The following is a 12,358-nucleotide window of genomic DNA, read 5'->3' on the forward strand; positions in this document are numbered from 1 at the left end:
TCATTGAAGATTCCATGAATTTTTGCTGCTGATGCCTAATATTTCCAGGCATTTCTTGATCCAGCTATGGAGAACTGAATCAAACGCTTTCATATAGTCTATCCAAGCCATGAACAGGTTGGTTCGTCTTTTCTTTGAGTTCTTTAGGATTAGCTTGTCGATCAGCAATTGACCCTTTGTTCCTCTTGAGTTTTTGCAGCATCCTTTCTGTTCTACAGGAAGCAAGTTATTTCTTTCCAGGTATCCATAGATTTGGTTTGCAATGATACCAGTAAGAAGCTTGTATGTTGTTGGCAAACAGGTGATTGGCCTATAGTTTCCAGGGTCCTTTCCTTTTTCTTTATCTTTTTGGATCAAAAATGTCCTTCCAGTTGTCATCCATTCATCATTTTCAGGTGTTTTTAGGATCTGGTTCATCTGGGTTGCCAATCTTTTGTGCAGACTTGTAAGTGCCTTTAACCAGAAGCCATGCAACTCATCCGATCCAGGTGCACTCCAGTTCTTCACTTTTCTTGACTGTCTTTGCACCATTGCTTTTGTTATTTTCACGTCTTCCATTTTATGCACTTTAATAGAGTCCTCAACCTGTTTGATCCATTTTGCATTTCTGTTGTGCTTCTTGTTGTTTTCCCACAAATTCTTCCAGAATTTCAGAGCTTTCTTTTTATCAGGCTTTTCATTTGTTGTTACTCCGTTTCCATTTTCTAAACTCTTATAAAACTGGTGCTGATTTGCTCTGAACTGTGAGTTTTCCTTGAACTGAGTTACTCGGTTTTCATACCTTTTAATCATAATTAATCTTAATTAATTTTAATTTAATTAATTAAATAAATAAATAAATAAATAAAATTTAATTAATTTTAAGTTACTCGGTTTTCATACCTATTATTATTATTATTATTATTATTATTATTATTATTATTATTATTATTATTATGCCATATATAGCACAGCAGTATTTCTCTTACCAGGTGTTCTCCAATAGAGACGTTAAATTAAGAAGGAGCTTTTTTTCTTGTTTGAACACTGATTCTAAACTTTAAATAAATGTAAATAATTTGCTTATCAGAATCCTGTTTTACTCTATGGGCAGATTTTTTATAGCTTATAACATTTTTGAAGTACGTAGAAATAAGCATTGTATAGCTGGATGAAGAATAGCTGGATGAGAAACCTTATGTTACAAAACTAGAGTAACTGGCTAGTGGCAAAATTCCCTTTTCAGTATACATTTAAGTAGTAGGAACAGCTGAATTTCCACAGGAAGCCCTTTTCTCTGTTTGACTTCTGGGTAATTATATCTGCATGCAGTTTGTTCTTCCATGTTCAGATTGATGCATTCAATGAAAATATTCCGATTTTCTTTTTCTTTTTCTATTAAAAAGTTTTATCAAATATTACAACAATTTTTTCCCCATCCCTCCTCCCCCCCTTCCCTCCTCCCCCCACCCCTATCCCCCTTCCCCCCTCTCCCTCCAACCCCCCTCCCCCCACCCCGGACTTCCCAGAGCAAATACATTTAACAAACATAAACTAAAATATGCTAACTTTCTGTAGGCTCTTAATTCCCTCTTGCTCTTTAACTCCCCTTTCAACTAACAAAACATAATTTAAAAAGAAAAAGTTGATTTTATTCATAAGCTATTTGAAGCTTTTTAGTCCGATATTTGTTTTGAATATAGTCAATCCATCTTCTCCATTCCGATGTATATCTTTCATTTAAATGGTCCTTCAAATACGCTGAAATTTTGGCCATCTCTGCTAAGTTCACTACTTTTAGTGTCCATTCTTCAATAGTAGGCAAGTCTTCCTTCTTCCAGTACTGCGCCACCAAAAGTCTGGCTGCTGTTATTAAATTTAAAATCAACTTAGTCTCTATAACAGTACAATCTGTAATTATACCTAACAAAAAGAACTGTGGAGTAAATTTTATCTTCTTTTTGAGAATATTTTGAATAATCCACCATATTTTTATCCAAAATGCCTTAATTTTTTTACACGTCCACCATATATGATAATACGTTGCATCATCACATTCACATCTCCAACACTTAGGTTGCACACTTGGATACATACAGGCTAGCTTTTTAGGATCTAGATGCCATCTATAAAACAGTTTATAAAAATTCTCTCTTAAGTTTTGGGCTTGCGTAAACTTCACATTTCTAACCCATATTTTTTCTCACGTTTCCATCATTATTGGTTCTTCAATATTTTGTGCCCACTTTATCATACAGTCCTTAACTAACTCCGTTTCTGAATCTATTTCTACCAATGCATTATACAACCTTTTTATATGCATTTGACTTTGATCTCTAATCTGTTTTACTAAATTCTCCTCATTTTGCAAAATACCAATTTTCTGATCTTCTCTCCATCTAGCTTGCAACTGTACATATTGAAACCATCTTTGAATTATCCTTTCTTCTCTTAGTTGATTCAAAGATTTTAATTGTAGTATACCTCTTTCCTTGTTAAGAAGCTCTTTGTATGTAATCACATCTTGGTTTTGCTCTACACTTATATTCTGTCGCGTGTCTGGTATTGCCCACATTGGTAACTTCTCGTTTAATTTATACTTATACTTTTTCCAGACACACAATAAATCATTCCTTAATATGTGACTTTTAAAAGTCTTATCCACTTTCTTATCATATAGTAAATAAGCATGCCATCCGTAAACCAAATCATATCCCTCAATATTCAATATGCTTTCTTCTGTTGAGTTCATCCAATCACTCATTGCTGATAGGGCAGCTGCCTCATAATATAGTCTGAAATTGGGCATTTTGAGACCTCCTCTTTCACGTATATCCTGCATTATTTTTTGTTTTATTCTTGGTCTCTTCTCTGCCAAGACAAAATTATTAATACCCTTCTGCCATATCTTCAAATTCTCATCTTTTTAAAGTATTGGTATCATTTGAAAAAGAAACAAAAACCTAGGCAAAACATTCATTTTTACTGCTGCTATTCTTCCTAACAAGGATAATTGTAATTTTTTCCAGTTTTCCATCTCTCTCTGTATTTTTTGCCACAACGGATCATAGTTATGCATGAATAATTTCGCATTTGATGCCATAATATAAAACCTCAAATACTTAACTTTTTTTACTATTTCAAATCCTGTTAATCTTTCTAATTCATCTTTTTGATTTGCAGTCATGTTTTTAGTTATTATCTTCATTTTCCCTGCATTTATTTTAAATCCAGATACTTGCCCATATTGCTTAATTATATCCATTAAACCTACAACCGACTGTAATGGTTGGGTTAAAGTAACAACCAAATCATCTGCGAATGCTTGTACTCTGTAATCATACTGCCTAATTTTAATTCCATTTATTTTGTCCGACCCACGTATCTTACTCAACAAAAATTCCAAAGTCAAGATGAACAATAATGGAGACAAGGGACATCCTTGTCTTGTTCCTTTTTCTATATTAAAAGTATCTGTTAAACTACCATTAATTATTATTAGTGCTGTTTGTTTCTGATATATTGCCTTAATAGATTGTGTAAAATATTCTCCAAACTGCATCTTTTCTATTATTTTCAATAAGAAGTGCCAATTCAATCGATCAAATGCTTTCTCCGCATCAAGAAATATTAGCGCTGCAGGGCTTTGGTTGTTCTTCCCCAAATACTCTAATAGGTTAACCACTTGCCTTACATTACTCTTCATTTGTCTACCATTTATAAAACCAATTTGATCATTATGAATCATTTGTTGCATGATTGTCATTAACCTATTTGCTAGTATTTTAGCAAAAATCTTATAATCTGTATTTAAAAGTGATATAGGCCTATAATTTTTTGGCTGAGTATTGTCTTGCTCCTCCTTTGGAATCAGAGAAATAAAAGCTGTCCTTCAGGATGGGGGTACATCTCCTCCAGATTGTATGTTGGTAAATAACTCTTTGAGTGGTCCCACCATTTCTAACTGCAAGTGTTTATAATAAGCAGCTGACAAACCATCCATCCCAGGGGCTTTACCCACTTTCAACTGCTTAATTGCAAACATAATCTCTTTGGAAGTTATTGGTTGATTTAAACCCTCCCTTTGCTCTCTTGTAATTATAGGAATATTCTCTTTTTGTAAATATCTATCTACATCTATACTTTGAATTTTATCACTAGCGTACAACCTCGTATAAAATTCTAAAAATGCTTTTTTAATCATATTTTGCTGATAAACCTCTTTACCTTTATATTCTATTTTCTCTACGGTCCGTGACTTTTGTTTTTTCCTTAACAAATATGCTAACCATCTCCCTGGTTTATTAGCATTGCAAAAAGTATTATGTTTAGCATATTGCAAATTAGTTGCGACCTGATCTGCCATTAACATATTAAATTGCCCTCATAGTAAGTTAATTGCCCCTTTTATTTTCTTCTCTGCTGGGTTCAATATCAAAGCTTGTTCTTTTTTTTAAATTTCCTCTTCTAAATCCTTCCTTTTTTTCCTGTTTATGTCTTTGTTTATTATTCAAATATATAAAAATACTTCTCATATATGCTTTACTTGCATCCCAAACCATTTCCATAGATGTACCCTTATGCATATTTATAATGAAAAATTATTTCATAAAATTTTTACATTCTTTTACATTTTCTTCATATCTAAACAGATTTTCATTTAACCTCCAAGACCTCTTAAATCCCATTCCATCCAAACTGGACTGGACTCTTGGACAAATCTTCGTCTTCTTCACCCTAGAAAAAAGATCATTAGTAATTAATATAAAATCAATCCTAGAGAAAGATTGATGTCTATCAGAAAAAAAGGTAAAGTCTTTTTCTTCAGAGTTCCTCTCTCTCCAGATATCTCTCAACTCCATATCATCCATCATTTCAAAAAACGATTTTGGCAATCTAGCACGCATTGAGATATTTTGCAAGAGCCCCTTCTTATCTTTTTTAGTGTCCAAAACTCCATTCCAATCGCCCAATAAAATGCATGATTTGTAATCCCGTTGTAGTAACTTGGAATGTAAAAGCTTATAAAATTTTTCCTGTTGTTGGTTCGGTGCATATACTCCAATTAAAAGTATTTTTTCTCCTTTTATTAAAAGTTCAATTGCTATAAATCTTCCTTGATCATCTGCTTCAATTAATTTGGCAATTAAGTCTTTTTTTAGGTATATAACTATACTATTCTTCTTCTCGGGAGCAGATGCAACAAAATATTTTTGATCTTTACTTCTAATATGAGTCTCTTGTAAACAGATTACATCATTTTTAAACTGTTTCAAATAATGAAATATTTTTCTCCTCTTTTGTGGTGAATTTAGGCCATTAACATTCCAAGTCAGAAATCTAGTTGCCATTCTTGGCCCCCTGAAGCTTTTGGAGTATCTGCTGGAAATCTCCATGCATTTTACTTTTTGGCCTTGCTCCTTCCACTGCTTCTGTTTTTGTAGTTTCTTGAATCATCTGAAGTTGCTGCACTCTTAATTCTTCTTGACACTTGGCTGCCACTCGGGTCTGTCTTTGATCCTTAGGTTCTTCTATCTCCAAGGCTTGAACAGTAGTCAAAAGTTGTATTAAATCTTCTTAAGTAATCAAAACTTCCCTTTGGGCCTGTGCCAGCAAATCTTCCTTCTCCCCCTTTCTTGCCCCCTCTGCTTCCATCTTCCTTCTAGCTTCTGGGAACTATGGGCATTCAGCCTTTAGTACATTGATGTAAAAATCTCTTGCCTTCCACACTGAGTTAAGACGATATTTCTCTCCTGAATAGTTCACCACTAGTCCAGCTGGAACCTCCCATCTGTACTGTATCTGACGGTTTCTCAGTTCTTCCACCAGAAAGGCATAATCCCTTCTGGCTCTCAACATTTTGGGGGGGATTTCTTTCAGTATTAAAACCTCCTGCCCCTGCACTTGAAGTTTATTTTTAAAAGTGACTTGTAGGATTTCATTACGTATTCTCCTTGTTGTAAAATAAACTACAATGTCTCTTGGTAGATGTTTCTGTCTGGCAACCCATGAATTGACATGGTAAATTTTGTCAATTTGCCATTCAAGATTTGCTTTTTCATCTCCCATTATCTGTGCAAATGCTTCTGAAAGAATCTCTCTCAAATTCTCTTGCTTATTTTCTTTGAGGCCTCTTATTCTCAAAGCAAATTCCATATCTCTATATTGTATCATTATCACATCGGCCTCAACTCTTTCCATCTTATTCTGGACATCTCCCACTTTATTTTCCAAATTCTCATTAGACTGCTTAATTTCTTCCACTTTTTCATCTATTGCCTCAATATAATCCTGCCAGAACTTGGACTGCCATGATATCTTCTCTATCTTCTCTAATTTCCTGATTACGTTTTTGAATGAACTCTTTAATTTGAGCCGTCTCCTCAGCAACATCTCGAATTTTATCCTCAAACACTGAAGTAATTTTTTTTCTATAACAGAGGCTTGTGTTTTAAGGGCTTCCTGCAACATTTCAAGTGTTAATATTGGTGGCTCCGTTGGAACAGAGAGAGATTGCAATTTGGACGTTTGAGCTGGTGAGCTCCCAGCACTTTTAGGAACAATAGTCTTTATTTGTTTTGAAGCCATTTTTAATTTCCAATTTAAATTTATGCAGCAACCAGAACAACAAATCCACCAAATCCAGAGATTTCCAGTCTTTAAATGATATCAATCCTTTTTTATTTTTTTAAAAAACACTGCTATAGTCTTTTTAACTTTTAATCTTCTTTTTTTCTAAGCAAAAATCTTTAATTTTAGACCGGGGCTGCCAGCGCTAAACGAAACTTTCCTTTTTAACTTTTGCTTTCATGCCCCATTAAAGCTCAATCGCCATCTTGGTTTCACTTTCTCCCCTTAGTAAATCAGAAGGAAATAATGCACATTTGGAGTTAAAGTTTAGTACTTGCAAATCTGATCTCTCCTGAGTTTGCTCAGCCTGCTTCCAAATGATGTTTTATTCTGAGTGTTGTTTGCAGGGGTGGTCGCGGTGTCTTCTTCTGCTTAAAGCAGAAACGTCCCGGATCCGGAACTCTGTCGGGCTTCCAGGGAGCTCTCACCCTTCGAGCCTCAGAATTGTTCCTGGGGCTTCTTGGGGAGCTCTACCTGCACCCGTCTGCTCTTTTCGTCCCCTTTTCCCGGGGAGAAAGTTTTCAAGCCACTAGACAGCTGATTTGCGCTGTTCTAGTGGCTTTACGAGATTGCGGGGCTGGCGCTTGCAAAAGGAGCGTCTTCGGCGCCTACGGTGCCACCGGAAGTCCCGAAAATATTCTGATTTTCTTATTTACACATATTTTGGGAAAGAGAAGGTGGCCAAATAATTTAAAATATATATGTAAGAAGATGTTTGGAAGGAGCAATATCTGCTCAGTAATTAATGCAAAAATTAATAATGATCCTGCACCAAACAGTATGTGTAGGCAATTTACTAGGATGAAAATTTTTGTTTTAAAGATAACTTTTTATTTAGCTTGACAAATTAATGTGATTTGTCAAACCTTAACATGGAATGAGAAATCTTGATTGGCTTTGGTAGCACTGGACCAGGAAATCTGAAAAGCTTCAAACCTCCAACTTTGGTGGTGGAATAAACTACTGAATTATTTTTGTTCTGAATGCTAACCGAGTATTTTTCCTTAAATAATACCTCAGGCTTGCTTGGGGTAGAAGACATTCCTGAAGATGACAGGTTCTGACTTTTTCTATTGAGGCTCCTTTGATTCTGAATTGCCATATCACTGATTACATAGGAAAATATCTATCATAAATTGACATATTTGCTTATATCTAATAATTTTATTCATTTGTTTGAAATGAGAAATATTTAGAAATGGAAATATTTAGATTAAACACATTTCATTAATCAAATGATTTACAATAAGTGATATTTAACTCTTAATTCCTATTATATAGAAAATTAATTTTCTAGAATTGAAGCTTAGTTCCATTTATTTATTTGATTTATATTTGAGCTTTCATTGTTGAAGGAAAGGTATATATTTCTCTCTCTCTCTCTCTCTCTCCCCCCCTCCCTCCCCCCTCTTGTTTATCCCCACAGGAATAGCTATGTTGGGCTGAGAGTGAATTTATGCTGGAAGCAAGTAGGCAATTCTTTGACAGATTTGAATCATACTTAATTTTTTTGTGAGCCAAAGGCCACAGTGGCAGGAGCAGTAATAAAAAATAGATGGGAACTGCCTTAGATGGGCAGGATTGGGATCTTGCATTTTTATCAGCTTTTAGTGGGATTCTTTTTGTTTTTTTTCTTTTTAAAACCATGTTAAGCCATTTTATAATTTATACTACAGTTTTCATCAGTTTCATCCTTGCTTTTAGGAATATAGTATAATTCAGCAAATAAAGCACAGTTAGAACAGCTTGTATGGATTGCAAAACATTACCTAATTCTGTAGTACAGAACTACAGAAAAGTATATCACAAAGTAGAATGTGATGGTTGAATAGGATTGTTTAGATTTTTCCTTACAAGGCTCAGGTAATCCTCTCCCTCTATCTGTATGATGGGCCAATAAGATGGGCCTATCTCACGCACATACTAAAAAGCAGAGAAATCACCCTGGCAACAAAAGTGCGTGTAGTCAAGGCTATGGTTTTCCCAGTTGCAATGTATGGCTGTGAAAGTTGGACCATAAGAAAGGCTGAGCGCCAAAGAATTGAGGCCTTTGAACTATGGTGCTGGAGAAGTCCCTTGGAGTGCAAGGCAAACAAACCGGTCAGTCCTAGAGGAGATCAGCCCTGACTGCTCTTTAGAAGGCAGATGAAGATGAAACTCAAATCTTTGGCCATCTAATGAGAAAGAAGGACTCACTGGAGAAGAGCCTAATGCTGGGAAAGATTGAGGGCAAAAGGAGAAGGTGACGACAGAGAATGAGGTGGCTGGATGGAGTCACTGAAGCAGTAGGCGTGAGCTTAAATGGACTCTAGAGGATGGTAGAGGACAGGAAGGCCTGGAGGAATGTTGTCCACAGGGTCGTGATGGGTCGAACACGACTTTGCAACTAACAACAACAAATATCACACAATTTTCGTAAAGACCCCTGAGAATATCTGCCGATTGTACCATAGGCTAGATTATTATAATCTATATTGTAAATGTGGTGCCTTTAAAAACATGAGTTGGGTTAAAATTCAACAACTTGACTGGTAATTAGTTATTGTTACAAGGGACAAATTTTTACAGGAGTTAAAGATGTACAATGGCTATCTTCCAGGAACATTTAAAAGTGCTGGTTTTTATTTCTAATACCCAAGGTAACCTGAACAACTGGATGATTCTCATAAGATTGTTTCTAGACTATGACAAACTGGATAATCATTAATTTAGTCTGGTAAAATCAGTCTTTTAGTTTTTGGTGTGACCTTGATGATGGAGCATTTTCCCTGCAATTTGTTGTTATTTTGGAAGGAATATTCTCTAGAATCCCAATTCTCTTGAATAGCAGGAGGAAAAAAAGCATTCACACATTTCGTACTTTATCTTTGGGGTTTCCTCTCGCTAGTGAGGTCCAAGATATCATTTAATACTATGTTGTCCCAGAAAGCTTGGGTTCTTTTACCTGGGACACAGGCCCAATAACCATACCAGACAGATGCAAAAGAAAATAAAGCTTTTATTTGCAAATAGAAGGATAGTGGTGAAGCAAATTCCAAATGGATAACCTAACTTGGGGTTGGATCATTTTTATACAACCTAGCTTGGAGTGGATCCTTTTTATACAATTTGAAAAGCACACATTGCCATGAACAAATCATGGAAACACACATTATTATAAACCAGCTATTAAGAGCAATATACTGTATTGCATCTTTATAGAAACACATTTCTGCTAAAATCTGCAAGCTAAAGATTACAAGATAAACTAACATCTTTATCTTTATGAATAACCATAGTTCAGCTAATGATTGCAAGGTTGGCTAGTACCTTTTTCTTATGAACATTCCTCCTTACTAAAATCCTTCCTGAGCAACTTGGTACCACGGTCTTGTCCATCACCTTTATGGTTCAGCCTTCCTGAGCAGGAAACAAATAGTCTGTTCACGTTGGTGTCATTTCAAAGTCTGCTCACAGATTCTACTGTATATAGAAGTTAAATAGGATAAGAGATACCGATGTAGGAAAAGCTGTTATGAGTAATGTAATTTTGATGTGTTTGTCTTTGTGTGTTTTATAGTTTTTTGGTTTTTTTTTTTTTGTGTATTGTGCTTTTTTTTTTTGTATTGTGTTTTTTAACTTGGAAACTCAATAAATATTATATTTTAAAATAAAAAAGTCTGCTCACATTGGTTTCATTAACAAAGCAGTTCAATCAAAGGCTAGCCACCCCAGAAGATGCAAAGTATCATCCCCCAAAACTATTGTTATTATAATAGTAATGTGCTAAATGATAAGCAATACCCAAATAACAGATAATTTATCGATATATAAACAAAATTGGGTTAAGGCTAAATGAATTGGATCATCTTATCAATTGTACTTAGATAGTTGATTGTGCATATTCCTCTATTATAGGTAGTCCTTGATTTACAACCATTTATTTAGTGACTTTTTGAAGTTACAGTGGCACTGAAAAAAGTGACTTATGACCATTTTTCACACTTACGACAGTTGCAGCATCCCCATGGTCATGTGATCAAAATTTGGATGCTTGATAATTGGCTCATATTTATGATGGTTGCAGTGTCCGAGGATTACCTTTTGCACCTTCTGACAAGCAAAGTCAATGAAGGAACCAGATTCCCTTAACAACTATGTTACTGATGTAACAACTGCAATGATTCATTTAACAACTATGGCAAGAAAGGTCATAACATGACGCAAAACTCATTTAACATCTGTCTTGCTTAACAACAGAAATTTTAGGCTCAGTTATGGCCATAAGTTGAGAACTAGCTGTATTTCTCAGCTTTAGTATTCACTGATTTAATTGTTCCTTAGTGAATATTTTCTATTAATATTTGGTATGGTTTCTGAATGTGGTATTTTAATTTATTGTTTCAAAATATTGTTAACTATCTCAAGAATATTTCCATATATACAGTAGAAATATTTTATAATATAAGTAATCCATAAGTGTCCCTGAATATATTTGGAATGTCCTGAGTTGCCACCAACCTGTGTTTGTTCACAGTGTGGAACATAGCTTCCAAAACAGAAAGAAAAGCTGTATTGGGTTCTCCCTATCCACTTCTTTTTAATAGAGATTAATCTGAGATTGGAAATGACATAGCATTTATACTTATCCAAAGTCCAATTTGTGATTTGGCGAAAGATATTAATCATACATATCACCATAGAAGCCTATTCACATTTGGCTCCAATCACTAAGTGCAAAGAAATCAAAGCATGAATATATATACCCTGTTTCCCTGAAAATAAGACCCAACTGGAAAATAAGTCCTAGCATTATTTTTCAGGATGCTCGTAATATAAGCCCTACCCCCAAAATAAGCCCCAGTTAAGATGTCAGCCAGATGGATTTGGGGATGTATTTCCCCCAAAATAAGACCTAACCAGAAAATAAGCCCTAATGCATTTTTTGGAGCAAAAATTAATATAAGACCCGGTCTTATTTTTGGGAAAACACTGTATTATATTTGTAATTGCTCATAATATAGCAAATACTAAGAGTACTAAATGTGTGCACAAAGCAAGGATACATAATTAAACATAGAAACATTCTTGCAAATTTTCAGGTTAGAAAATGTGGTTTGTTTACTAAACCAGGCTTCTAGCCTGCTATTTTCAGTATGACTGAACAGTGAAGTTAATTAAATGCTTGGGGTTACAGTAGAAAAAGATTCAGCAGGGAAGGGACAATATTGGAATCAATAACATTAAGGTGAACGCTAGGCTCTCATCAGCTTCATTGCTAGCTCCCTCCATAAGTGCTAGTTCCTTCCATCCAGTTCCTTCAAACTTTCCTTGCAGCATAAATAGACAAAGAAAAATGTGTATTTGTGCCAGGAAAGGGTATTATTCCATTTGATATCTCATCTACCAACTCTTAGCAGGAATGGCTGCTGCTGTTTTTCCTGTGTACCCAATCTATTGTAATACCATTACAATAGTGCAGCAGTTCAAACTCTGTAGAAGCCCATATTGGTGGTGTCTGGAAAAAGTTGGAATGAGCAGAGTCAGAACATAGTGAAGTCTGACCATAGCATAAACTATTATGACTTTGAAGGCTGGAAACAAGAAAGACTTAAGAATTTTTTTTATTGAAAATGAAAGAAAGAATGGAAAAGCTGGTTTGCTGTACTCTCTCACTCTCTCTGTAATATATACGTACACATAAACATGTATATACAATTTTATACACACAAACACTAAATATACTATATATATTCACATATACTGTATA

At 34.9% G+C, this 12,358-nt stretch overlaps 1 protein-coding gene and 1 long non-coding RNA gene across 6 annotated transcripts in view; both read left to right on the forward strand.

Annotated features, from left to right (window-relative positions):
- ASIC2 (acid sensing ion channel subunit 2) overlaps positions 1-12,358 on the forward strand; it is a 567,697-nt gene that overhangs the window by 78,605 nt on the left and 476,734 nt on the right. The window lies entirely within an intron of this gene.
- LOC117664604 (uncharacterized) overlaps positions 1-12,358 on the forward strand; it is a 44,038-nt gene that overhangs the window by 30,397 nt on the left and 1,283 nt on the right. The window lies entirely within an intron of this gene.

The sequence above is a fragment of the Pantherophis guttatus genome, chromosome 4, assembly GCF_059756535.1.
Source record: "Pantherophis guttatus breed Tessera chromosome 4, ASM5975653v1, whole genome shotgun sequence".
In the NCBI taxonomy this organism is placed as follows: Eukaryota; Metazoa; Chordata; class Lepidosauria; order Squamata; family Colubridae; genus Pantherophis; species Pantherophis guttatus.